Source organism: Phacochoerus africanus, chromosome 7 (genome assembly GCF_016906955.1).
Source record: "Phacochoerus africanus isolate WHEZ1 chromosome 7, ROS_Pafr_v1, whole genome shotgun sequence".
NCBI lineage: Eukaryota > Metazoa > Chordata > Mammalia > Artiodactyla > Suidae > Phacochoerus > Phacochoerus africanus.
In genome coordinates this window covers 54,115,114-54,142,855 of record NC_062550.1, presented here as the reverse complement: position 1 = coordinate 54,142,855, position 27,742 = coordinate 54,115,114, and positions in this window count along the sequence as shown.

The window sequence follows — 27,742 nt, the reverse complement described above, 5'->3', positions numbered from 1 at the left end:
CAAGAAAAAGAATATGCCAAACACTTGGTTTAACAAGACACCTAGCCAGCAGCACCTAATACAACTTCTCAAACTACACACTGAATGAAGAAAAAAAAAAAAAGGATAACAATTCAAATCAGCACCAAAATAAAAGATGAATTATTAAGAAGACATGTCTGGGACTACTAGGAACAAAGAACTACATTGAAAAAATTACACGACTTCCGCTTTACCCCATGAAGGTAAGCTTATGAAACATAATTTTAAGAAACTTAGAGAAACCTGAAAAAGAATATTCCTACTTGTTTCTATATACTCATTTGGTTGCCCCCAAACTCAGAGCCCAAAGATAGGCCATAACCAGGTTCCCTGGAACTGATTTAGAAAGTATTTGTTATCAGTCTGTGTTAAATAGAGAAATTTAGTGTCTTAGAAAATTTCATAGAAATGTGACATTTTGCCAGCATTCAAGCACCTGACTGGTGGTCTCGTTTCCTGGCACAGGACATAGATCAGGTAGCATATTGCTGAATTCATGTGGTGTGTCCCATGTGAAACAGGACTCGTATTGGTCATGCACTATGGCACCACTTCACAACACTAATGCATCAAGGTCAGCTTTGCAATTGTAACCTTTAAGCGTGAAATTATTTAGAAAAGAAAAGCATTTAGTTATTCCTGTAACTTGGCAATTAAATTTACTTTTTAGTCAAAACTGTCCTTTAATTTATAGTTTAGTATTATTTACTATATTAGGAAAGTATAATTTATATTTTTCAACACTAATTTGCAGATGGCAAGCAAGTTTCATTGGAAAGTTCTTAAAAGAAAGAAAGGTTTTTCTTTTATTCCATTAAGAGTGATAAACCAAATAATGATTATGAAAATATTTCAGACTCATGAAGATCAAAAGAGTTTGTATTAATTTTACTTGAAAGTACAAATCCTCACATGTTGAGTTCAATGTTGTGGCCCTAAATGATGCCAACGAATGAAACCCTCGTTGTTATTTGCAGAGATGCACTAGCTATTGAAACAATGGAATATTGTAAGATAAGCAGTATTTACATTTTAAAAAGATGTAAAGAAGTTCAAAAATCAAAAGGAAAATTATTTCAAAGGAAAAAATATTGATTTGAAAAGCCAAAAGAAAGAGATGTCAGTCTTCCCTAGTGTGTACCAAGGTATCTTGTCAAGAAGGACTTTGGGTTACAAAAAAGTAAAAAAGTTATGGATAATCATTAAGACATTAGGGAAAGCCTGCATTAAATAGATTTTGCTCAGAATTTTTGGACAAATTTGCATAGAAGATAGTTCAGGTATCACTTTCCTGCAATAGAATATTCAAGAATATTCAGGAAATAATTTATGAAGTGGAAGACCGAGTCATAGAGCAAACAATGCTAGCAAAGTTTTTTCTTTTTTATTGCAACTTGATTAATGCATATGTTATTGTCTAAATCACCTTTTTTTTTATATGTGAGCAATTTGAACATATTGGCATTATGAAGGAGAAATATTTTTCAGCTTTATTGAGAATAAGCAAGAATTTCTGTCTACTTTAGGAAACATTGCATTATCACTAAATGTGGTTTAGGGTTTGTTTTGTGTAGAAATATGCTCTATGGAACATCTGAAAATGACGGGGAAGTATTATGGAGTTATTAGCCAGATGAAGGAGCCTGTAATAGAAAGCAAATCAATAGGCTGCTTCCATCATTGAGAAAGACTTGCTGCAAAAAAAGTCACCCAAATTAAACAATTTGTTTGTAACCCACTGAGCAACAAACTCCTGAATTCATTCTTAATTCACACACTTTAGGTAAATCTTTTTCTGGATGAACATCTTACATGAAAATACCATAACAACTACATATCATTTCACATATTATAATGATAGGGTTAATATCAAGTATAAATACATTAGCTTTATGTAATTTACAATTTTTACTATTTCTTTTTTTCCCTGTTTTAAATATAATGATTTTTATTTTTTTCCATTATAGCTATAGCTGGTTGACAGTGTTCTGTCAATTTTCTACTATACAGCATGGTGACCCAGTTATACATACATGTATACATTCTTTTTTCTCACATTATCATGCTCCATCATAAGTGACCAGACATAGTTCCCAGTGCTACACAGCAGGATCTCATTGCTAATCCATTCCAAAGGCAGTAGTCTGCATCTGTTAACCCCACATGACCCAGCAATCCCACTGTTGGGCATATATCCAGACAAAACTGTCCTTGAAAAAGACACATACAGAAACAACCCAAATGTCTATCAACAGATGATTGGATTAGGAAGATGTGGTGTATGTACATAATGGAATACTATTCAGCCATAAAAAAGAATGAAATAATGCCATTTACAGCAATTTTTACTATTTGATCAAACAAATTGCTCAGTGGGTTATGAACCCAACTAGTACCCATGAGGATGCGGGTTTGATCCCTGACATCACTCAGTGGGTTAAGGATACAGTGATGCCATGAGCTGTGGTGGAGGTTGCAGGTGCAACTCAGATCCTACATTGCTGTGGCTGTGGTGTAGACCGGCAGCTGCAGCTCCAATTTAACCCCTAGCCTAGGGGCTTCCATATACCACAGATGAGGCCCTAAAAAGCAAATATAAATAAATAAATAAGAACAAATTCATTTGGTAATTCAAGGTAATTCATTTGGTCCCAAATTTTTTAAGGTGTAAATCATTCAGTCAGACTGCCTTAGTTCTCTTGTACTTTTATACATTTAGGGTTCTTGATACATCCATGCAATGAAGTTATACAACAGAAGCTTTAGAACCTTGGTGATGTAATAATATAGTGAGATTAATTCAAGGAATTTACGCATGATGCATGAGCAAAGAAGAATTTAAAGAATAGAAGTTAGTTCACTTTTGAGACTTTCATTTATAGTTGCATAATTTTAAAGAATTAAAAATGTTTTTTGAAAGAGTGTATACTTAAAATCTAGCATGGCATCAATAGAATTGAAATATATTATAGGAAAGAGAACCCTCTGGCTTTTAGATTTCTTAATGAATCACAGCTACAACTCACAGGAATACTGTTAGGTTAAAGTACGGATTCAAAGAAATAGTGTCTCTGTTTTTAGTTTTCTGAGGACTCTCCATACTGTTTTCCACAGTGGTTGCACCAATTTACATTCCCACCAACAGTGTAATAGGGTTCCTTTTTCTCCACACCCTCTCCAGCACTTATTATTTGCAGACTTTTTGATGATGACCATTCTGGCCTGTGTAAGGTGGTACCTCATAGTGGTTTTGATTTGCATTTCTCTAATAATTAGTGATGCTGACCATCTTTTCATGTGTTTTTTGGCCATCTGTATGTCTTATTTGGATAATTGTCTGTTTAGATCTTCTGCACATTTTTTTATGGGGTTGTTTGTTTTTTGGTATTGAGCTGTAGGGGGTGTTTATAAATTTTGGAGATTAATCTCTTGTCCATCGATTCATTTGCAAATATTTTCTCCCATTCTGTGGGTCATCTTTTTGTTTTGTTTAAGGTTTCCTTTGCTGTGCTGAAACTTTTAAGTTTAATTAAGTCCCATTTGTTTATTTTTGTTTTTATTGTCATTACTCTAAGAGGTGAATCTCAGCTACCATTTGATCCAGAAATCCCACTCCTGGGCATATATCCAGAGAAAACCATGACTCAAAAAGACACATGTACTCCAATGTTTGTTGCAGCACTATATGCAATAGCCAAGACATGGAGATAACCTAAATGTCCATCGACAGAGGAGTGGATCAAGAAGAGGTGGTACATATACACAATGAAATATGACTCAGCCATTAAAAGGAAAGAAATAATGGCATTTGCAGCAAGGTGGATGGACCTAGAAATTATCATGCTAAGTGAAGTCAGTCATACAATGAGACACCAACCTCAAATGTTATTACTTACAAGTGGGATCTGAAAAAAGGACACAATGAACTTCTTTGCAGAACAGATACTGACTCACAGACTTTGAAAAACTTATGGTTTCCAAATTAGGCAGGTTGGGGGGTGAGGGGATGCACTGAGGGTTTGGGATGGAAATGCTGTAAAAATTGGTTGTATGATTGTTGTACACCTATAAATGTAATAAAATTCATTAAGTAATTTAAAAAAGATGACAACCAAAATAAAAAAAAAACAACAACAAAGAAATAGTGCCTCATGACAGGCATAATTAAAAATTAGGTGTTATTGGTAGTAGGAGGTAAGTGTCACTCCATGTGCCTTGGATACATCAACAACAGATTCCTAAGGTTCAAAAAAAGTCCACTGGTCTTTTTAAAAAGGCTGGGAACAGATACTTTGTTTTTTCACCAGACACTGCCTATTATACAGCCAGTAACTTCTTGGCTTTCTTCATGTCATTACAAATTTCTTATTTTACTTTTTCTTCTGTGAAGTATATCCAAGTGCAGAGTTCGTTTTGAAGTGATTTTTTTTCAAATGACTTCACTTAGATAATCTCCAGTGCTGAGAAATGCAATAAATACAACAGTAAAAATACATCAGCCCTTTGTACTTGGTCAGTTTCTTAACAAGAATATTACCCTCAGGCAAATACCAGACTAAGAAATAGAGTAAACACTTTGTACTAGAGGTTAACAGGAACATTCAGCCTTCAATTCACTTAAGATCATAAAATGTTATGGAATATTTTCTGTATGCCAGACAATGTGCCTGGAACTGCAGAATGAAAAATATGAGTAAGTGTCAACTACTGCTTAGATGGAGTTTATAATTTGAGGAAAAGAATAATCCACAGAAATATTTTGAATATTAAAAATTTTATGTGTACCCATAACATAAAGAAAATAATAATTCATTTGCAAAGTATAACTGAAGACAAATATTGTTAAAGAGCATAGGCTTTGCAGTTAGTTTCAGGCTTGGCCACTTACTCTATGATATTGGACAAGAAAAGAAGCTCATCTGAGACTTGCTTTCATCAAAAAATGGGATAATAATACACAACTCAGAGGCAAGCTGAAAGAATAAAATTAAATAATATACTGTATGGACAGCATTTAATATTTTTCCTAACATTTCTGATCTCCTTCTTCATATCTACAAAGTACTTTCACAATTATCTTAAAGTATTTGTAGTTGTATAATTATGCTGCAAGGTCTATCATTCAGTCATTCAGCAGATATTCCTATGTATGTATTATGTGCTAGGCACTCTGCTAAAACAAAGTCCCTACTCTAAAGGAAAATACATTTGTGACAGGAAAGGAGAGGGAAAGAAATGAAGAGCAGAAAATGAAGATGCATATTGAAATAGATTCTGTGAAGGAAATGAAGAGAAAACTGATAGAAAATAATGATGGGAAGGGGACTAATATAGATGAATTTGGAAAGTGGGGAGAGTACACAAAAGAGAGAGCTCTAGAGAGCCAGAGAGGTGTCTTCTTGAATCTTTTGTTTAATAATGACCCGTGCCTATGAGAGAAAGAAACTCACAAAACTGGAGAAAGAATTACATAAATTGATAGACTAAATAATACTCAGAGTTGAGACAGAGCTGGAATAGTTGATAGTCCTATGATTAAATGTGGATACATCATGTGCCAGAACATAGTTCACCACTCTTGAAAAATAATATCTAGCACTCAGTAATGTAAAAGTGACAATAAAAAATTATTAGGTATTCAAAGGAGCAAAAATACATGGCCTAAAATAACAAGGGGGAAAAACTTCATGATTAAAAAACAGACCCAGATAAGGTAGCAGTAGCTAAAGACAGTAACACAACCACTATAATTATGCTTCATATACTAAAGAATGTAGAGGAAAACATGATTATATAAGGAGAAAAGATGGAAGATATAAGTAAGAACCAACTTCTATAAAACTTCTTCAAAAGAAAAATGCAATCTCTGTGATTTAAAAACTGTGTTATAGAATAGGATTAATAGCACAGCAGACAAAGAAGGAGAAAACAAACATCAGTGAACCTGAAGATATAGCAATAGAAACTATTTGAAATGAAGCACAGAGAGAAAAGAAACCTAAAAATATAACCAGTGACCTAAGGGAAAATATCATGCAAACTCAAACAATTTAACACATATGTATTGGTATTCCAGAAAGGAAGTAAATGATGGGGAAGAGAAATATACAATTAAAGAAATAATGCTGCACTGTAAACCAATTATAGTGGAAAAAATAAAAATCATCAAAAAAAGAAATAACGCTGAAAAATTCTAAATTTGACGGCAATTATAAACAACAGATTCAAGAAGCTTGATGAAACCACAAGTATGATAAACATTAAAACACACACACTCACTCATGTACACATACATATCAAATTATATCTTTATCAAATTGCTTAAAAACAAATATTTATTTGGATGCATCCATGGTATGCAGAAGTTCCTGGGCCAGGGAATGAACTCCAGCCACAGCAGTGACAACACCAAATCCTTAGCTAGTAGACTACCAGGGAACTCCAAAAACAAACAAAATTTCAAGTATTTTATAAGAAACCAGAGAGGAAAAAGTATCCCTAAATCACACCACATATTTTTAGAAAATGAATTTCTGACGAAATAAAAACCAAAATGAGTAAAGTAAACCTAAGAAGGAAAACATAGAAATTAGTGAATTGAGGGTTTCTTATTACAACTCAGTTGAACATTTCTATGCATTGAAAAGCATCACAAAGATTACAGGCAGACCAAATATTAAGAGAGAAATTTGTAGTTTCTGAAGTGGAGAAGTTACTAATATCTACACTATATAAGAAACTTGCAAATCAATAGACCAAGAATATAAAATCTAATTTTGATGTAGAAAGATGATGAACTGTCAATTTACATAAATGGACACATATTAGTTAACACAAATAAGGAGATGTTAAAAATTATTAGTGATTGGATAAATGTCCAGTAAATAAACATAGTTCAAAACCATCACATATCAAGCATTAGTAAAGCTGTATAATGCTAAGTGTTGGCAAAGATGGGTGGAAATAGCAGAACTCATGATTTGTTAGGAAGAATGTAAATAGTGCAGTTATTCCAGAGGACAGCCTGATGGTCTTTGGCCGAAATGACTCAGAAATTCTCCGTTACAGGTCTACAGACAGACGTGTACTCATCTGTTCACCAAAGACTTGGTTTGTTATCAGGGAATTGGAGGAACACTCGTAGTCCATCATAGGTAGAACAGATGATTAAAATGGAATAGACACAGAAAATCTAGTATTACACATCAGTTAGAAACAAGAACACACCATCACTGGCACACAGACACAGAAAAATGCACAATGCTGAGTGCAGATGCTAATAATCTGAAGAGTTTATCAAGTACAATTCTTGTCATATAAAGTAAACATACACACTCAAAGATAAATAGCAAACTCAGTACAGGGGTAGCCTGAGGGAAAGAAGAAAATGAAAATGGATGGAGATAAAAGAAAACAAATTTTTATTTTTATTTTTTTAATTACTCAATGAATTTATTACATTTATGGTTCTGCAAGGATCAATCACAATCAGTTTTATAGTATTTCCATCCCACAGCCCCCCAAAAACAATTTTTTAAAAAAGAGGAATGTTGTGTGGAAACAGTGATGACATGGTGTAATAAACCAGACAGTATGATTAATATAATGTTCTGTCTCTGAGGTCCAAAAGGAGGACACTGGAAGGGCCGATACAAAGTTAGAAAGTGGCAAGCTAAATGGATTGGGATACAATGAATGTATTTAAAGGACAGGATGAGAATAAGTCTCAGAGGATATGGAGAGAACAGCACAGATTTGAGAATGCCTGTATAATGGATAATTAAGCACGTTTGGATTGCTGGAGAAGACAGAGACATGGAGAATTTATGGAGTTTTGAAATGTCAGTAAGGATTTTATTTTAGCCTTATTTTCTCTAATACAGTACTTCTCAAGCTTTTGCATGCATTAGAATCATCTAGAAGGTTTGTTATGCCCAGATAGGCAGGTCTCAGCTCCAGAATTTCTTGCTCAGTAATCTAGGGTGAAGCCTGAGGATTTTCATTTCTAACAAAACCCTACATGATGTTATTGCTGCTGTTTTGGGTACCACTTTGAGAAACACCGCATTAATACTTCAAACCAAAGAAGATTCAGCTTCCAGTGCTTTCCTGTGGCAGTCTAGGGCAGTCACTATTTTGGGGAGCCATGAATGTTTGGTCTTTTACCTACCTTAAGTTCTTAGACAGGTGCTTAATACATAAAAATATTTAATAAAAACTTGCCAGTTGGATGAATAAATGAATGAATGGTGTATTTTATGGATCAGGACATGGAGGTTTGTGGAGAGTTAGAGGAATTGTTGAAATTATGCTAGTGGCTTCCAATTTCCAAATCCAGTGGCCTTCCCAGTGTATTATCTATTATGTAGAACCATAGGTAGGAAGGAATCCTTCTCAGCTTAGGTAAAGAGTTCAATAAAGAATAAACATCAGGAAAGGAAGAAGTAAAACTATCCCTATTTGCAGATGACATGATACTATACCTAGAGAATCCTAAAGACTCTACCAGAAAACTGTTAGAGCTCATCCACAAATTTGGCAAAGTCGCAGGATACAATATCAATACACAGAAATCAACGGCATTTCTATACACTAACAATAAAAGAGCAGAAAAGGAAATTAGGGAAGCAATTCCATTTACCATCGCATCCAAAATAATAAAATACCTAGGAGTAAACCTACCCAAAGAGACAAAAGACTTGTACTCTGAAAACTATAAGACACTGATGAAAGAAATCAAAGATGACACAAATAGATGGAAAGACATACCATGCTCTTGGATTGGAAGAGTCAATATTATCAAAATGACTATACTACCTAAGACAATCTATAGATTCAATGCAATAACTATCAAATTACCAAGGACATTTTTCACAGAACTCGATCAAAATATTTTAAAGTTTGTTTGGAAGCACAAAAGACCCAGAATAGCCAAAAATATCCTGAAAAAGAAAAATGGAGCTGGAGGAATCAGGCTCCCGGACTTCAGACTATACTACAAAGCAACAATCATCAAAACTGCATGGTACTGGCACAAAGACAGAAATACAGATCAGTGGAACAGGATAGAAAGCCCTGAATTAAACCCACACCCCTATATCCAACTAATCTATGACAAAGGAGGCAAGAATATACAATGGAGAAAAGACAGCCTGTTCAATAAGTGGTGCTGGGAAAACTGGACAGCCACATGGAAAAGAATGAAATTAGAACACTCCCTAAGCCCATACACAAAAACAACCTCCAAATGGATTAAAGACCTAAATATAAGACCAGACACTATTAAACTCTTAGAAGAAAACAGGCCAAACACTCTCTGACATAAATGACAGCAACATCTTCTCAGATCCACCTCTTAGAGTATTGACAATAAAAACAAAAATAAACAAATGGGACCTAATCAAACTTCAAAGTTTCTGCACAGCAAAGGAAACCCTAAACAATACAAAAAGATGACCCACAGAATTGGAGAAAATCTTTGCAAGTGAATCAACGGACAAGGGATTAATCTCCAAAATTTATAAATACCTTTTGCAGCTCAATACCAAAAAAACAAACAACCCCATCAAAAACTGGGCAGAAGATCTAAACAGACAGTTCTCCAAATAAGACATACAGATGGGTGAGAAACACATGAAAGGATGTTCAGCATCACTCATTATTAGAGAGATGCAAATCAAAACCACTCTGAGGTACCACCTTACACCAGCCAGAATAGCCATCATCAAAAAATCTACAAACAATAAGTGCTGGAGAGGGTGTGGAGAAAAAGGAACCCTAGTACACTGTTGGTGGGATTGTAAATTGGTGCAACCACTGTGGAAAGCTGTATGGAGATTCCTCAGATAACTAAAAATAGAACTACCATTTGATCCAGCAATCCCACTCCTGGGCATCTACCCCGAGAAAACCACGACTCGCAAAGACACGTGTACTCCAATGTGCATTGCAGCACTATTTACAATAGCCAAAACATGGAAACCACTTAAATGTCCATCAACAGAGGAGTGGATCAAGAAGAGGTGGTACGTATGCACAATGGAATATTACTCAGCCATTAAAAGGAATGAAATACTGGCATTTTTAGCAACATGGATGGACCTAGAAACTATCATGCTAAGTGAAGTCAGCCATACAATGAGACACAACATCAAATGCTTTCACTGTCATGTGGAATCTGAAAAAAGGACAGACTGAACTTCTTTGCAGAACAGATGCTAAATCACAGACTTTGAAAAACTTATGGTCTCCGGAGGAGACAGTTTGGGGGTGGGGGGATGTGCTTGGGCTGTGGGATGGAAATCCTGTGAAATCAGATTGTTATGATCATTATACAACTACAGATGTGGTAAATTCATTTGAGTAATAATAAAAAAAAAGAATAAGCATCAGATATAAGTCTTAAAGATGAGAAGAATGAGGAAGTGTGAGCTAGTATTTGGAAGTAAAACTGGGAATTCGAGTGACAATCGAATAGTCTGACAAATTTTATTTCGATATGGTCATTCTCAAAATGTATACCATTCATATTTTGAGAAACCCTGGGGTATACAGATCAAAAGAAAATAAAACAGACAAAGAGCTTGGCCTTACTGTATAAGCTCTTGAAATATAGACTGAAGAGTTTGTAGCATGCCATGGAAAATCTTTGACCAGTGAAATTACATGATTGGAGCTCCTCTTTAGGGTAAAAATTTAGACAAAAACTTTACTCAACTTTTTGTGCGGAAGTGGAAGAAATTAGACTCTAGGATTGCTGTATGGATATCCAACACCAAGTCAGCAGTGCTTCGGCTCACGGGTTTCTGTGTGGCAAACTACCAGCCCAAGAACATGCATTATATGTATTTAAAAACAAGGAAAGCTTGCAGTACTCATTGCCACAATGCGGTGATAAAAATATCATCCTATAATCAGGTAATTAGATTCTTCTGCTTCTTCTTATCCTTATGGAAGAATATACAGAGATGAGTGGCCACGAGAGCGGGACCACGTGTTTCTAAACCCCTGATGCTGGTTTCAAAGTCAGCTTGTAGCAATATTTGAATAAATTTTGGCTGCTCTTAATAGTGTCTTTATATCTTGTTCTTTAAAAAGGTCATCTCATTGGGGGAAAGAGCTATCATAAATTAGAATGGTTCTCTTAAATGACATCTTGAAATAGAAGGGGTCTGGATATGAGAAAGGGTACAAACAGGATTACCTGGTTCAAGGTGTTATATGGCATGTATATGATGGTGAGGGAGCCAGAGAGAATCCATGAGTTCATGACAGCTGAATAGCATAAAGTTAGAAATGACTGTACAGAAAAATACCTTAAACTTAGCCGTCCTCTCTGTGCCTTGCAAGGGCCTTAGGGATGTCTAGACTTGAGTTAGACTTTATACGGGAATAGGCTTTCCTAGTATGTTTCCAGAAGCTCAGATCTACCATCTGGTTGAAGCAGCTGTGAGGAAAACCTTTGTTGTGTTGTTTTGCAATTTGTTTCTACTAGTGTCAGACAGAAACTCAATGCAGGAGGAAAAGGATGCAGTACAAACAAAATTAAATTATTTAAAATAAATAATTAGAATTAGGGTATCAAAAGTGCCTGGGAAATACTTGACGTGCCTATAAATTCCACTAGGGTACATAAGGAGGGTATTTCTAGGACTAGTGGACTATAGAAATGCCCCCTTTTTGAAATTTTAATTAGATAACCAGAATTAAAATAGTGCTTCTGATTTTAACTTTGGATCATAAATACAAGGTATGTAGAACATTATAAAAAACAATTTAATACTATATTAACATTAAAAAGTTCTGTTGAAGTACAATTTTAATAATAAATCTGATTTAGAGGTCATCTTAAAATGTATTTTTTTGTATAAAAAATTATACATGGTGATGGGAAAGAATTCAAATTAAAAAATCTTTTTGAAAACCATCTATAATCCCACCATGCAGACATGATTTGATGTTTGCCTATACTGTATGAAGCATTATGTACTATATTGTATCTATTATTGTATATTATATTAAATTGAAAGAGAGCTCAATTAGGACAGGGATTTATTTTCATCTCTTTTAGTTTTGTTTATTGCTGTTACCTTCAGTGTCTAGATCATAGTCTACTTTACAGTAGGTACTCAATAAATATTTTTGAATTAATAAGTATCATGTTATAATTGTATAATTAAAATAAAACATATGATCTATGAAATTTACATAATACATTGATCACCTTGTATCCTTTTTTTCATTTAATAGTAAGTCATGTTGGAGTTTCCACTGTGGTGCAAGGAAATTGCCAACAGAGTCTTTGGGGCACTAGGAAGCAGCTTTCATCTCTGGCCTTGCACAGTGAGTTAAAGGATCCAGCTTTGCCACAGCTGCCATGTAGATCACAACTGTGGCTCAGATCTGATCCCTGGCCCGGGAACTCCATGTATCGTGGGTTGGCCAAAAAAACAAAAAAACAAAAAAAACTAAGTCTTGTGCTTGTAAATACTTTTTTTGTGTTGTTTTTGCTTTTGGTCTTTTTTCTTTTTTTTTCTTTTTTTTTTTTCTTCTCCCACTGTACAGCGAGGGGATCAAGTTATCCTTACATGCATACATTACAATTACATTTTTTCCCCCATCCTTTGTTCTGTTGCAACATGAGTATCTAGACAAAGTTCTCAATGCTATTCAGCAGGATCTCCTTGTAAATCTATTCTAAATTGTGTCTGATAAGCCCAAGCTCCCGATCCCTCCCACTCCCTCCCCCTCCCATCAGGCAGCCACAAGTCTCTTCTCCAAGTCCATGATTTTCTTTTCTGAGGAGATGTTCATTTGTGCTGGATATTAGATTCCAGTTATAAGTGATATCATATGGTATTTGTCTTTGTCTTTCTGGCTCATTTCACTCAGGATGAGATTCTCTAGTTCCATCCATGTTGCTGCAAATGGCATTATGTCATTCTTTTTTATGGCTGAGTAGCATTCCATTGTGTATATAGACCACCTCTTCCAAATCCAATCATCTGTCAATGGACATTTGGGTTGTTTCCATGTCCTGGCTATTGTGAATAGTGCTGCAATGAACATGCAGGTACACGTGTCTCTTTTAAGTAGAGTTTTGTCCGGATAGATGCCCAAGAGTGGGATTGCGGGGTCATATGGAAGTTCTATGTATGCATTTCTAAGGTATCTCCAAACTGTTCTCCATAGTGGCTGTACCAGTTGACATTCCCACCAACAGTGCAGGAGGGTTCCCTTTTCTCCACAGCCCCTCCAGCACTTGTTATTTGTGGATTTATGAATGATGGCCATTCTGACTGGTGTGAGGTGATATCTCATGGTAGTTTTGATTTGCATTTCTCTTATAACCAGCGATGTTGAGCATTTTTTCATGTGTTTGTTGGCCATCTGTATCTCTTCTTTGGAGAACAGTCTATTCAGGTCTTTTGCCCATTTTTCCATTGATTGGTTGGCTTTTTTGCTGTTGGGTTGTATAAGCTGTTTATATATTCTAGAGATTAAGCCCTTGTCGGTTGCATCATTTGAAACTATTTTCTCCCATTCTGTAAGTTGTCTTTTTGTTTTCTTTTGGGTTTCCTTTGCTGTGCAAAAGCTTGTCAGTTTGATGAGGTCCCATGGGTTTATTTTTGCTCTAATTTCGATTGCTTTGGGAGACTGACCTGAGAAGATATTCATGATGTCGATGTCAGAGAGTGTTTTGCCTATGTTTTCTTCCAGGAGTTTGATGGTGTCCTGTCGTATATTTAAGTCTTTCAGCCATTTGGAGTTTATTTTTGTGCATGATGTGAGGGTGTGTTCTAGTTTCATTGCTTTGCATGCAGCTGTCCAAGTTTCCCAGCAATGCTTGCTGAATAGACTTTCTTTTTCCCGTTTTATGTTCTTGCCTCCCTTGTCAAAGATTAATTGACCATAGGTGTCAGGGTTTATTTCCAGATTCTCTATTCTGTTCCATTGGTCTGTCTGTCTGTTTTGATACCAGTACCACACTGTTTTGATGACTGTGGCTTTGTAGTATTTCTTGAAGTCTGGGAGAGTTATGCCTCCTGCTTGGTTTTTGTTTCTCAGGGGTCTTTTGTCTTTTTAGGGCCACACCCTGGGTTGGAGGTTCCCAGGCTAGGGTTCAAATTGGAGCCGTAGCTGCTAGCCTACCCCACAGATCAAGGCAATGTGGGATCCCTAACCCACTGAGCAAGGCCAAGGATCGAACTCTCAACCTCATGGTTCCTAGTCAGGTTCAGTTAACCACTGAGCCCTGACAGGAACTCCTGCTAGTAAATAATTTTGAAGGCTGCACATAAATTCATCCTATGAGTCTATGATAAAATTTACTTAGGATAATGTTTTATCATTTCCTCAGGATTTAGCCATAAAAGTGGAATGTTAGAACAACAGGTATGATTATTTTCATATATCTGGATGTATAGTTCAAAACATCCCTATAGGAGTTCTTTTGTGGCACAGTGGGTTAAAGATCTGATGTCACTGCAGCAGCTTGGGTCACTGCTGTGGCATGAGTTAGATCTCTGGCCTAGGAACTTTTATGTGGCTTGGGAGTGAGAGGCAAAAACAAACAAAAAAACAGCCTGCAATGGTTATATCAACTTTTACCAGTACACCTTCTCCAAGTCTGAACACTTTGAGAGCTTTTATTTTTATTTTTTTATTTAATTTTTTTTTTAATTTTTTTTTCAGCTGCACTCATGGCATATGGAAGTTCCTGGGCCAGGGATTGAATCCCAGCCAGAGCTACAACCCAAGTCACAGTTGCAACAACACCAGATCCTTACCCTACTGCACCACAGTGGGAGCTGCACAGTTTAAGTGTGAGAGAGAGAGATATCCCTAATACTTTAAATTTTTTAATTGATTACCAGTATGTTTGGACATTTTTATTATTTGTATTAGCTATTTTAAAATAATTTCTTGATATATCTTACCAATTTTTGGAAGGCTGTTTTTCCTATTAATTTTTAAGCACTTTCTCTTATTAGCAACATTAACCCATTGGGTCTCTTATATGATAGACATTGCTTTTTATTTTTAATTTGTCTATTTGTTTTATTTATGATTTTAACATAAATACATTTTCATGTTTGACTTGGAAACATCTAGCAATCTTTTCATTTCTTAGCATCATTTTGTTTAATTTTATTGTTTATTTGTTTTATTCTTAATAAAGTCATCCCTATATTTAGATCCATTTTTACATACTTTGTTATCTAACTATTATTACTCTGAGATTTATTTTTATGGCATGAGATGGCTCTAATATGCATTTTGTTCCAAATACTTGACCAGTTATTTTAGATTTATTTGCCAAATAATCGATTTATTTTCTGTTAACTTAAACTGCAACTTTATTTTACATACATTTTATAGATATTGTGGAATTTGGATGGGATTTTTATGGTATTTCAATATCCATTGCACTGATCCATCTTCTGTTTTATTTTTTATTTTATTTTCTTATCATTATTTTAGTATATTTTAATATTTGGTTAAGTAAATATTGCTTCATTAGTTATCTTTTCTAAAGATCTGTATACATTCTTCCGCTTACTGATAGATGGAGTAATTTTAAGTTTCAAAAACTGAGAATTTTAATTGACAGCTTTATTAAATATAAAGGTTAATTTCAAGTGTCTTGATATTTTAAATTACTAAGTCTTTCTACTGGGAATACAGTAGAATTTTCTAACAAAGTCTTTCATGATCTTTGGTGACTATATTGTTCATATATTTGAATATTTTTTGTTGAGTTTAGTCAGGTATTTAGCAGTTCTGTCTTCACTGTACATAGTAATCAATATGAAATAATCTTTGTTTGAGGGTTTTCTTTAAATTAGTCTTTATGACCCATTTTTAGTCTATATTTGCATGATATCTTGCAAATGATTTTTACTTTTAATCTTTTTATTTCACTGGGAATAGGTGAATCTCTTATAAACACCATGCAATATTATCTTATTTATCAAACCAATGTAAGAATCTTTTTTCTTTCATAAAAAACATGGCCCATTTGTGTTTATCATTATTATTGACTCATGCCACCTTACATATTATTTTCTAAAGGATTTTTTTGCTAATTTGTTTTTAATCTTTGTTAAATAGATTGTTTTCTCTGCATTTATTTAAAAATCTGTTATTTTAAGAGGTATAAATTGAATGTCTGTTAGTGGTTATCTTGATTCTCAAAAATAATTAATTACATTCAGCTGAACATAAGCTGAAATCCTAACTTTTAATTTCTCTTTCAGATACATAATTAAACACAATTATACTTTCATCTAACTTAGAGTTAGGGTTATACTCTCTTTTTTCACTTTTTAGGGTCTCATATGGAAGTTCCCAGGCTAGGGGTGGAAGTGGAGCTGTAGTTGCTGGCAACCTACACCATGGCACAGCAACGTGGGATCTGAGCTGTGTCTGCAAACTATACTGCAGCTCATGGCAATGATGGATCTTTAACTCACTGAGGTATTGACCTACATCCTCATGGATACTAGTTGGGTTAGTTACTGCTGAGCCACAATAGAAACTCCTAGAATCATATTCTTTTTTATGTGTATGTATACCAATATTAGAGTAAGACTGTCATTTATTAAAATGTATATATTATACTCGCTGTTTTCTGAATAATTTTGGCATTGTAACACTAATATTAAAGTCAAACAAAATAATTATTTAAAATAAACCTGTTTAACTTGTTTCATTACTTATTGCATGTATATAAATTTCATATTTTTTTTTGTCTTTTGTCTTTTTTGTTGTTGTTGTTGTTGCTATTTCTTGGGCCGCTCCTGCGGCATATGGAGGTTCCCAGGCTAGGGGTTGAATCAGAGCTGTAGCCACCGGCCTACGCCAGAGCCACAGCAACGCGGGATCCGAGCCGCGTCTGCAACCTACACCACAGCTCACAGCAACGCCGGATCGTTAACCCCCTGAGCAAGGGCAGGGACCGAACCCGCAACCTCATGGTTCCTAGAGGGATTCGTTAACCACTGCGCCACGACGGGAACTCCAAATTTCATATTTTTTATCTTATGTCTGTTTCTTCTGTCCTCAATTGCAAATTATATAGATGGCAGTGTATCTTCCATGTTCTTGTATATCTAAGAATATATTTTACATATGAAATATATTTCATATAAGAAAAAGAAATTTTCTGGCATCTTACTCTACAAGTTTCTCCTCTGATCTCTACATATTTAGCTACATTGCCCTTTATTAATATTGTGAAGGAAAGAAGTCACATACCATTGTGATACATTCAGAATACTTGATATTTTTTCATACTCCTCATATGGCAAATTCTCTAATTTTTGCATGCATTAATATATTTAATATTTTAATATTTAATAACCAGTGGAGCATATGAAATGCTACACTACTAAGTGGGCACTACTTTGGGACTCTTTTTATCTCTATTTGACCTAATGCACTTTATTTCCAAGGATTATTCTTCTCAAGCTGCGAAGCAAGCATATTATTAATTTACTGGTCTCTTGGCTTTTATGATTTGCTAAATCTGAGTGGATGTAGATAGCTGGTATTGAACAAACAAGGATAAGAACAGTCTTCAGGCTTCCCCCCAAAGCAGCACCTTGTGAACAGACTTGGGTTGGCATAGGCTGTGGGTCTCTGAGTTAATGAGAAATACAACCTATCTTCACATTTTTTTTTCAGGCAATATCCACTCAAAGGCAAATCATGAAAAACTTTTCCCACATCTGCCTTACACTTGATGGGGTTTCTCCAAGATTCTGGCGTATGTTTTTCTTTCTTTGGTATTAGTATTTGTGAGTTTTCCTTTTTTATTGTCTCTTGTCTCTATAGCTTTTTTTTTTTTTTTAACATTGGAATTTGTGAGACTTTCTACATAGAATTAAATCTAAGGTCAATTTCAATACATTCATGTTCTGATAATTTTGGGAAAAATATAGTGCCCATAAATTATGTACTTGAGCCATGTAAAATCACATCTAATAAAAAAATTCATGGCTATATTGTTGACAGTTTCTAAAATCTGAACACGTATGAACTCATGGTTTACTAATAAGTAAGAGCAAAGATGTTAAGATTTGACACCTTAAAATATTTCCAACTTCTGAATATAAGTTTATATTTCATAACAATGTCAACATAATACAAAATATCCAAAATGGCATCAAGGATTGTAACCCCAGATGCAGCGACTCAGAGACGCCTTGGAGGATCCAACACCATTGAAATGTTTCCCTATGCTCTACCCTCTGCTGATTGGTGCTTGACCTTCCAGTTTTAATACTAGTTGGGTTTGAGTTCTGCCAGGGATTTGTTAATGCCAATTCTCTGATTTCTGCTAAAGCACCTGAGTGAAAGCCCTTAAAACACGCATTATAAATTTATATCCTCCTCTGAAGGGAATGTAGATTTGAGAGAAAGGAAGAAAGGGAAAGATTGAAGAGGGAGGCCATATCATCGGGGCGAGGGGATGATGCCACTATTACGGGGAAAAAAAACTGGAGAGTACAGAAGACATAGGATGATACACAAAGCAAGCTTTGTCCACATTAGTTTTGATTACAGTGACCCCTTACCTGACTCCTTGTTAGTCCACAAATAACATCTTATCCCTGTGTCATTGCAAGTATGTGGGATAGAGTGTTTGATCAGACAGTGTTCAGGAGGTGGAATTCATTGTCCATGTCCAAACTGTTGAGCACGATTTTGAGATTTGGAGATGTTCTATTTGTCACAGCTTTCAATGTGGCTTTTATTTCTATGAATGTGAGTGTGTAAATGAAAAAAAAATGCATTAAAAGCAAAGCTCTACAAAGGCAGGGAATATGTATTTTTCCCATCTGTATTCCTCACATTTAGGAGAGTATTTGGTACATAATAGTTGCTCAGTAAATATTTGTTTATTGAATAAGTAGAAAATGAATGATAAATGAATGAATCATCAGAGAGCAGTATCTAGGCTGTTGGGCTTTATAAAAGTCTAAATTTCTCATTACAAAAAAGAAAAGGTGGAGGGAGGGATAAATTGGAAATTTGAGATCAACAGATACACTCTACTAATAAAATAGATAAACAACAATGTCCTACTGTACGCCACAGGAATTATATTCAATATCTTGTAAAAACCTATAATGGAAAAGAATTTCTGAAAAAAGAAAAAAAATACATATATCTGAATCACTTTGTTGTACACCTGAAACACTGTAAATTAATTATACTTCAATTTTTTTTTTTAAAGTAAAGGTCTCCCGCCTCCCTCCTAAAAAATGTTGTCTAGTGTAATGAATAGCACCTGAACGGATCATCACCATTGAATTCTCTTTCCTATCATGGGGCTAAACTTCTGTGCAACATTTAGATCAGCAATTTTAGTCCCAACTGTCGTTTCTCCCATCTAAGTTTTCTCTTTTGTAATCTGAGTGACGAGAAGGTTTCTCATGAAGCTAATCAGCATAAACATCTCCACAAACTCAAGTGTTAAGCCCCATATGTCATATCAGCCAGAAAATATCTGCTTCTTTCTTTCCAGAGATCTTTTGTTAACCCTAGGGGTTTAGGAGATGCAAAACAGGGAGAATATCAGAGTCTTACCAATCTGCTGCTACCCTTGCTTTGTGCTCCCACGTAGTACCACATTTGACAGATGATACCATCCACCTGGTGACGATGCTCTATGGTCCAAATGGCTGACCCTCTGTCATGGTTCTATAGGGAGGGAGGGTAATTAACAATCACTTGTGTCAGCTTGGATGCTCTTAGGTTGCAACAGTCAGTTCTCAGCTCTCTGAATCCTAAACCTAACTGTCTCCCAGGATGCCCAACTGGGAGGAGGACATGATTTGTTACAGGATTTGCTACCTTTCTGAACCAGAACTACTGTTTTCTTGCTTTTACTGGCCTTCACACCTACAGAGAATAGGCTGCTTTCTTTTACGTGTTCAAAACATAAATCAATCCCTGAATGTGTTGACTATCAGACGCACCACATTTGACATATCTCAGCTTTCATTTTAATGCATTTAAGGACTGTCCCCCTCCACTCTCCTCCTTACACACTTTCACCACCCCCCAGGGAAGGTCGGATAGTCAAGAAGGCCACTAGAAGTCCCTTGGTGTCAAAACCTGACAGTCTCTTTTATCTGGGAAGGTGAGGAGAGTAACTGATATCAACTCTGATTAGCTATTTGGGAGCAGCTTGAAGCATATTGGTACAGTGGGGATAATTATATTTTATACTCTGGCAAACATGATAACAAAACCTTTCCTCAGGCAATGGGGCACTTTGCCAGCCTTTTAAGAAAAATATCTCCTGATGCTTCCAGAGATTCCTAAACCTACCTTTTGGAAGGAACTCAGCTTCTTTCCAAAGGTAATTTAACATTTTAGGAATTAGAATAGTAATACACCCTTGTAATCCATCTCTGGGCAGTGTGAATGGAGAAAAACAAAGCATTGTCCACAGCATTGGCAAGCTGTGACATGCCTGGATTTAATTTCGAGTCTCATTGTCAAAGCCAATTTGAGGGAAAATTGTGAAACAGATAGAGACCAAATGTTAACACCTCGCCCTCTACCTCATCAGCTCCCTTTTCCATTCTATTTACCCTATTCGCTATAATTTTAACACTCAAGCCCCCAGGAAGGACTTCACATATGTATGCTCTCATCTGTCTTTCAGTGGGTTATCAACTAATTCCTGGTAAGGCTTTAACTAGTAACTAAGGGAATGTTCACTGGTAATTAGTAAGGAAAAAATCTGTACAAGGAGAATTTTCACTGTAGGGTCTTTTGATAGATTTAATGTGTTTGAGGGGAATGTTGTTGACCTGGCCACAGAAATCTTACTATAGGGAATTTTGGAAAATATCAGGGCTCCAGCTCAGCCTCCTAGCCTTGTGATCAGAGACTCTCTGAACATCTGGTCATAGCCTGCCTGGTTTCATTGATAACCTTTTCTGATCCTCCTTCCCACAGGAAATGAAATGTTATGCTGGAATCTCACCCATAAAGCTTTCTTTGTGTGTGGGCTGAGGTGGAGTTGGGAAGTTTGATACTTCAGTGACCCCCTCACCTCTCATTCTTCTTTTTAATTGAAGTATAGAAGACATACAATATTCTTTGTTACATATGTACAATATAGTGATTTACATTTTTTAAAAGTTATATTCCATTTATAGTTATTATAAAATATTGGCTATGTTCCCTGTGTTGTTCAATGTCTCCTTATAACATATTAGTTTGAATCTCTTAATCTCTTTCCCTAACATGCCCCTCCCCCCTTCCCTCTCTCCACTGATAAGCACTAGTGTGTTCTCTATATCTATGAGTCACTTTTTTTCGCATGTTTGTTAAATATTTTAGATTCCACATTTGTGATATAATGCAGTATTTTTCTTTCTCTGTCTGACTGATTTCACTTAGCATAATGCCTTCCATTATGTTACTGCAAATGTCAAAATTTCTGTCTTTTATACAGCTGCATAATATTTCATTAGATAGATAGATAGATAGATAGATAGATAGATAGATAGATAGACAGACTTATACCACAGCTTTTTAAAATAATGCTACTGTGAACATTGGGGTACATATGTCTTTTCAGTTACTGGGTTTTTTTTTGCAGCTATATACCCAAGATTGGAATTGCTGGGTCATATGGTAATGGTATTTTTAATTTTTTGAGAAACCTCCATACTGTTTTCCACAATGGCTGCACCAATTTACATCCCCACCAAGATTGTACAAGATTTCCCTTTCCTCCACATCCTTGCCAGCATTTGTCATTTGTGTTCTTTTTGATGACAGCCATTCTGACAGCTGTGAGGTGATATCTCATTGTGGTTTTGATTTGCATTTCCCTTATGATTAGTGATGTGGAGCATCTTTTCATGTGCCTGTTGGCCATCTGCATTTCCTCTTTGGAAAAATGCCTATTCAGTTCTTCCTCCCATTTTTTAATTGGATTGTTTGGTTAATTGATGTTGTTATATGAGCTGTTTTTATATTTTGGATATTAACCCTTTATCAGTCATATCATTTGAAACTATTTTCTCCCATTCAGTAAATTGTCTTTTTGTTTTATTGATGATTTCCTTTGATGTGCAGAAGGTTTTACATTTAATTAAGTCCTGTTTGTTTAATTTTGCTTCTATTTCCTATGCTTTAGGAGAAAGATCCAAAAAATATTGCTACAATTTATGTCAAAGAATATTCTGCCTTTGTTTTCCTCTAGGATTTTAACTGCCACTTTTTTGCAGATGACATGATAGTATACATAGAAAATCCTGAAGATGCCACCAAAAAACTACTAGAGCTCATCAATGATTTCAGTAAAGTTGCAGGATACAAAATTAATATGCAGAAATATGTTGCACTTCTATGCATCAGCAACAAACTATCAGAAAGAGAAATCAAGGAAACAATCCCATTTACCGTTTCATAAAAAAGAACAAAATACCTAGAAATAAACCTATCTCAGGAGGTAAAAGAATTTTACTCAGAAAACTATGAGACCCTGATGAGAGAAATTGAAGATGCCACAAAGAGATGGAAAGATATACCATGTTCTTGGATTGGAAGAATCAATATTGTCAAAATGACCATACTACCCAAGGCAATCTACACATTCAGCGCAATCCCTATCAAAATACCAATGGTATTTTTCACAGAACCAGAAAAAAATAATTTTAAAATTTGTATGGAAATACAAAAGACACCAAACAGCCAAAACAATCTTGAGAAAGAAGAACACAACTGGAGGAATCATGCTACCTGACCTCAGATTATACTACAAAGCTGCAGTAATTGAAACAGTATGATACCAGTACAAAACAGACAGATAGATCAATGAAACAGAAAGAAAGCCCCCATCTCCCCCAAAAAACCCCACACACTTATGGTCAATTAATCTACATCAAAGGAGGCAAGAATATTCAATGGAGAAAAGACAGTCTCTTCAATATGTGGTGCTAGGAAAATTGGACAGCTACATGCAAAAAAAATTGATTTAGAACATTCTCTAACACCATATACAAAAATTATTTCCAAATCTATTAAAAACCTAAATGTAAGAACCTTCCCACTCTTGTGGAGGAGAAGCTCTGCCTCATCACACTTGTTTCCGCAGTACCACTGAGGTGTGAATAGACTGGAGAATTGGGTGCCTCTTCAGAAAATTTATTTCATTAAACCAAAATATTATTGTCTGTGTTTTCCTGTTTTTCTTTACCAATGCACATGCCTTTCACTGCCTTACCCAATATTGATTATAAAATTAAAAAAAATATATATCTAATGGAAATTTACTCACATAGTCAATGCTGTGTCAACTAGCTAGACCATCAGGAGAGAGCCACCAGGGTGGTAAGTTGCTTGTGACTGCCAGATTATGGTAACAATTGTGAGAACATCCCAGAAATGCCGTTAAATGAAAACACTTTGATCAGCTCTTCAAATGTAGCATGTGTGTGTGTGTGCACGTGTGTGTGGTGGAGTGTGGGGGAGTAATTTTATTTATTTAATTTATTTATTTATTTTTATTTTTACTTTTTTTTTGTCTTTTTGCCTTTTCTAGGGTGGCTCCTGCGGCATATGGACATTCCCAGGCTAGGGCTCTAATCCGAGCTGTAGCCACTGGCCTACACCAGAGCCACAGCAATGCGGGATCCGAGCCGAGTCTTCAACCTACACCACAGCTCATGGCAACACCGGATCCTTAACCCACTGAGCAGGGCCAGGGATCGAACCTGCAACCTCGTGGTTCCTAGTCAGATTCATTAACCACTGAGTCACGACGGGAACTCCTGGGGGGAGTAATTTTAAATACAGTATTGCATTTTAAGAGACATTCTCACCATTAATTGAGATGACAAAATTGGAGAGAATGAAAATCAAGGATCTCATTTTAATTGTGATGACTCCCATAATTCAAGTTAATGCTTGAGGTGTCAGTTTTGAAATCATTTACATTTAGTCAGGTTAGATGTAAGAGCTGGGAAAAAGAGGAAATGACACCCCAACTGCAACCTGGTTACACAGCGTTTCATTCTTATTGCCACTTAAACTTATGGGAGATTGGTGTAGGCTATATTTGAAATCTGCATCTCTAGCACACCCCAAAGCCCCGATTCATTTTTATTAATAATGTAGAGCTGTTTTCTTTTTTTGGAGGGGTGAAATAATTGCATAGACTTTCTTCAATTATAGTGTACCATATGTTGTAAGATAAGTTCTTTGAGCATATGTATTTCATTATGAATATGAGCACATCAAGAAGAGAACACAGGCTATTTGGACACTTTCACTCTATGCCATCTCTGCTCCAACCCCATCAAAACCCCTGAAGTCTCAGGAAATTTGGATGCTAACCACCTGTGAATCTTCTCACATAAAATTTCCAGTAGTTCCTGTAGTTAATACAACCAAAAATGCCAATAGAACAGACTTTGCTATATTACAGAACATCTGGTTCTGATCCTGGCAAGAGAAAATGAAAAGTAATGGAAACCAATATTTTGCCAGGATGTGTTTTTTTCAAGGTTCTTTTTTAGAAATGGGCAGAGATTCAATGGGCATCAATTCCAGGAATTGCTGGTTCCCTCCCCATTTTCATTTCTATAGCTCTTTCAATTATGCACACACCCAGATTTATATGCAGCCATATCTTCTTTTATTTGTAGAGCAAATCTTCACTTCACTAGAAATTTCTTGTCTATAAGGTGGTACACTTGCAATAGAGTCAACATGATAAATCTTTCAAGTAACAGCATTATAGCTACTAATTAGAATGTGTTTTGCATTTACTATTTAAAAAACAAGTGGTGGGTGTTCATGATATATCAGTGACACTGGCCTCTTTTATTATAATCATATTTCTCAAAGCTTATAAATCCACAAGAGATCTCATGTTTCACAGAAACAATACTGTTCTAGAGACAAAATATGCTATTATGCTTTGTGTTAAAAAAAGGAATTTTTTAAAAGCTCTGCTTAAGCACAGGAAAATAATAGTGTAAATATATACATATATCTGCACGTATATGTGTATCCACATGTAACAAATATAAATTAATTTCATACAGAAGGAAACATCACTCTCTTTTGGATCCTTTAATGAAAACATTTGTCCATGGATTTAATATTATAGGAATATTTATCAATAAACCACACTCCTAGAAAAGTAAGAGGTGTAACAAGGCATAATAAGATGTTTGTCAAGAGATGCTTTACATTTCCTTGTATTTGAAATTAAAGCCAAAGAACAGTCCGATGTTTATGAGTTTACTGGAAAAAGGAGAACATTTTCATTTTCCCTTCTCTGTATACCTCTGCCTGCACTGTAATTAAAGTAGATTTCTTGTGAAAAGTGGAATTTTAGATACTTTGGTCAGGGGAGGATAACTTGGTGGAGACAAAGGGATGATGTGAAAAAAATCAGATAGGACCAAAGGGAGGAAAAGGGATGGAGGGAAACTAGGAATTCAGAAAATCAGAACTATGTATTTTAAAGCAATCCATGGCATTGCAAAGGTTTTGTGGTTAAACTGATATCCTCTTCCTATCACTTTTATATAATTTCATTGTTCGGTGATTCATGATACTCAAGGTTTCTGATAGATTCAATCTTAATAAATTCGAAAAGCTTTTCTCTTTAGTACTTCTTTTCAACGTCTAGTTTTAGAAGAACAGATCTTCAGGGTAAAATGTTAGGAAAATTAAAAATCAGGGGTCACGTTTTCTTACAGAGTTGCTATAAATCTGTGAAATAGCCCTCCTCTATGACCTTCCACTTCCTATTAGTAAAATGGATCTATAACCCCCAGTGCTGCCTTCCTCCCAACGCTTGTGTTTGTTCAAGGACATACACAATTCTATTTTTCTCATATCGGCAAATTCCCTAGTATTGGAGAAAAACTTGCACTAAATCCTTCAAAACATTAAGTCCTGTGTAACCAAAATTAAACCTACATAAAATATTTTTCAAAGTTTTCAGCACTCCCTGTTATCCTTCCATATGTTCAGTGTTTGTTTTTCGTGCTGAACAAATAAAAAGGGGAAACTCGTGTTAAGAGAAGTATGTTAGAGTTACTTCAGTGAAGTGCTGCCTATCTATCAAAGCTGGTCCCAGTTTTGGTGTAAAACTGGCTCAGAATTTAACGAATTTAATTAATTTGTATATTCATTAAAAAAGATGTGCACCTCAAAGCTTTAAGCAGGCCATAATCTCTCAGGTAAATACATGTTTTGACATGTGTCCAAACCCCAAATAAAATTTTGAAACCATTTGGGAAGGTCTCAAGTAAATGTTCTTGATATTTAAAATATGCTCTGCCTTACCATATGTTTGTAGAATTATGAATATTGGCCAGTTTCTCTTTGCGAACAGTTGCAGTGCTAGGACTGACTTTTAGAAATTCCTCACTACAGTAGAGTGTCTCAAGGATCTTGCGAGTTTTGTGTGTATGAACTATATGAATTTTTAAATTTGGAAGGATTAGTGGCAGGGCAGTGGGGTTGGTTGAAATTCAAGGACTTGGACGCAAAATAGGTGGCCAAGAGGGACAATGTACTCTTTGGAAATGGTTAGTAGGCATTGGGCAGAAACACAGAGTCTCTTTCCTTTGTGAGCCACTCGGCCAGGTTTCTTGTCTCTGCACCCCTGGCAAGTAACTGAAGGCAAAGTGCTGTGGGTCCCATGCTGCGAGGAGAGGGCCATAGACAGAAGCCACTGGGGTGGCTGAAGGCCACTAGCTCTGTGCTTCAAGGAGAGCGGAGAGTAGTTTCCATGGAGAATAGAGTAAGAGCTTGGGAGGAACTGATTTTGCATTCCAAGTCTGTCTGTCTCATTGGTGGCTCTGGGAAAGCTGCTTCACCTCTTAGAGCTTTAGGGTCACCATCTGCAAAATAGAATGCAATCTGTCTATACAGGGTTATATGAAGGATGAGTACCCGACAAGTACATGTGTTTGGTACATACTAGTATTTCAATCAAAACTCCTCTACCTCAGTCTATTCTCCTTGGGTGAGCTTATCCAAGCTCCAGGTTTAAATTGAGATATATGCTGATAATTCCCAAGTCTCTGACACAACCCTATAATAAACACTTCTCTTCAGTGTTTCAGACTCATAAAGCCAGCCCCCCCCCCTCAATTGGCCTAAAACAGTAGTTCTCTAAATAGCCTCCCTGCCATCCTGATCCCCTCAAAGCATCCTTCACACAGTTGGCAATAGGAGCCTCCTAAAATGCAAACCTAATAGGTCTTTCCTTTTTGAAAAGCTTTCAGTTATGCCCCGTCCCCTAGGCAGGGTCTGCAATCTGTGGTTCAAAGGGTACTAAAAACAAACAAACAAACAAACAGGCTGTATGCAGTCTGTCAAGCTAAAATATTTACTTTCTGGACCTTGACAGAAAACATTTGCCAAACAGGACACACTCCAAGTCCTGACTCACACACAGCTCTCCTGGGTCTTTTCTTCCCCCCTCCCTCCTTTCAGCCACATTGAACCACGTATATGTTGTTTAGTCATAGAGCATCTATAATTCCATACCTCTGTGCTGTGACACATCCTGCGGTCTCTGTCATGAACGCCTTTTATCTTCAACTGAATAGCACCTACTCATTCTTTAATTTCCACATCAGCTCTCTCCTCTACCAGGAAGCCTTCTTTGAATCCCTGCCTCAGGCATACTGACCTAGCAGGGTTCACTGTCCTTTCA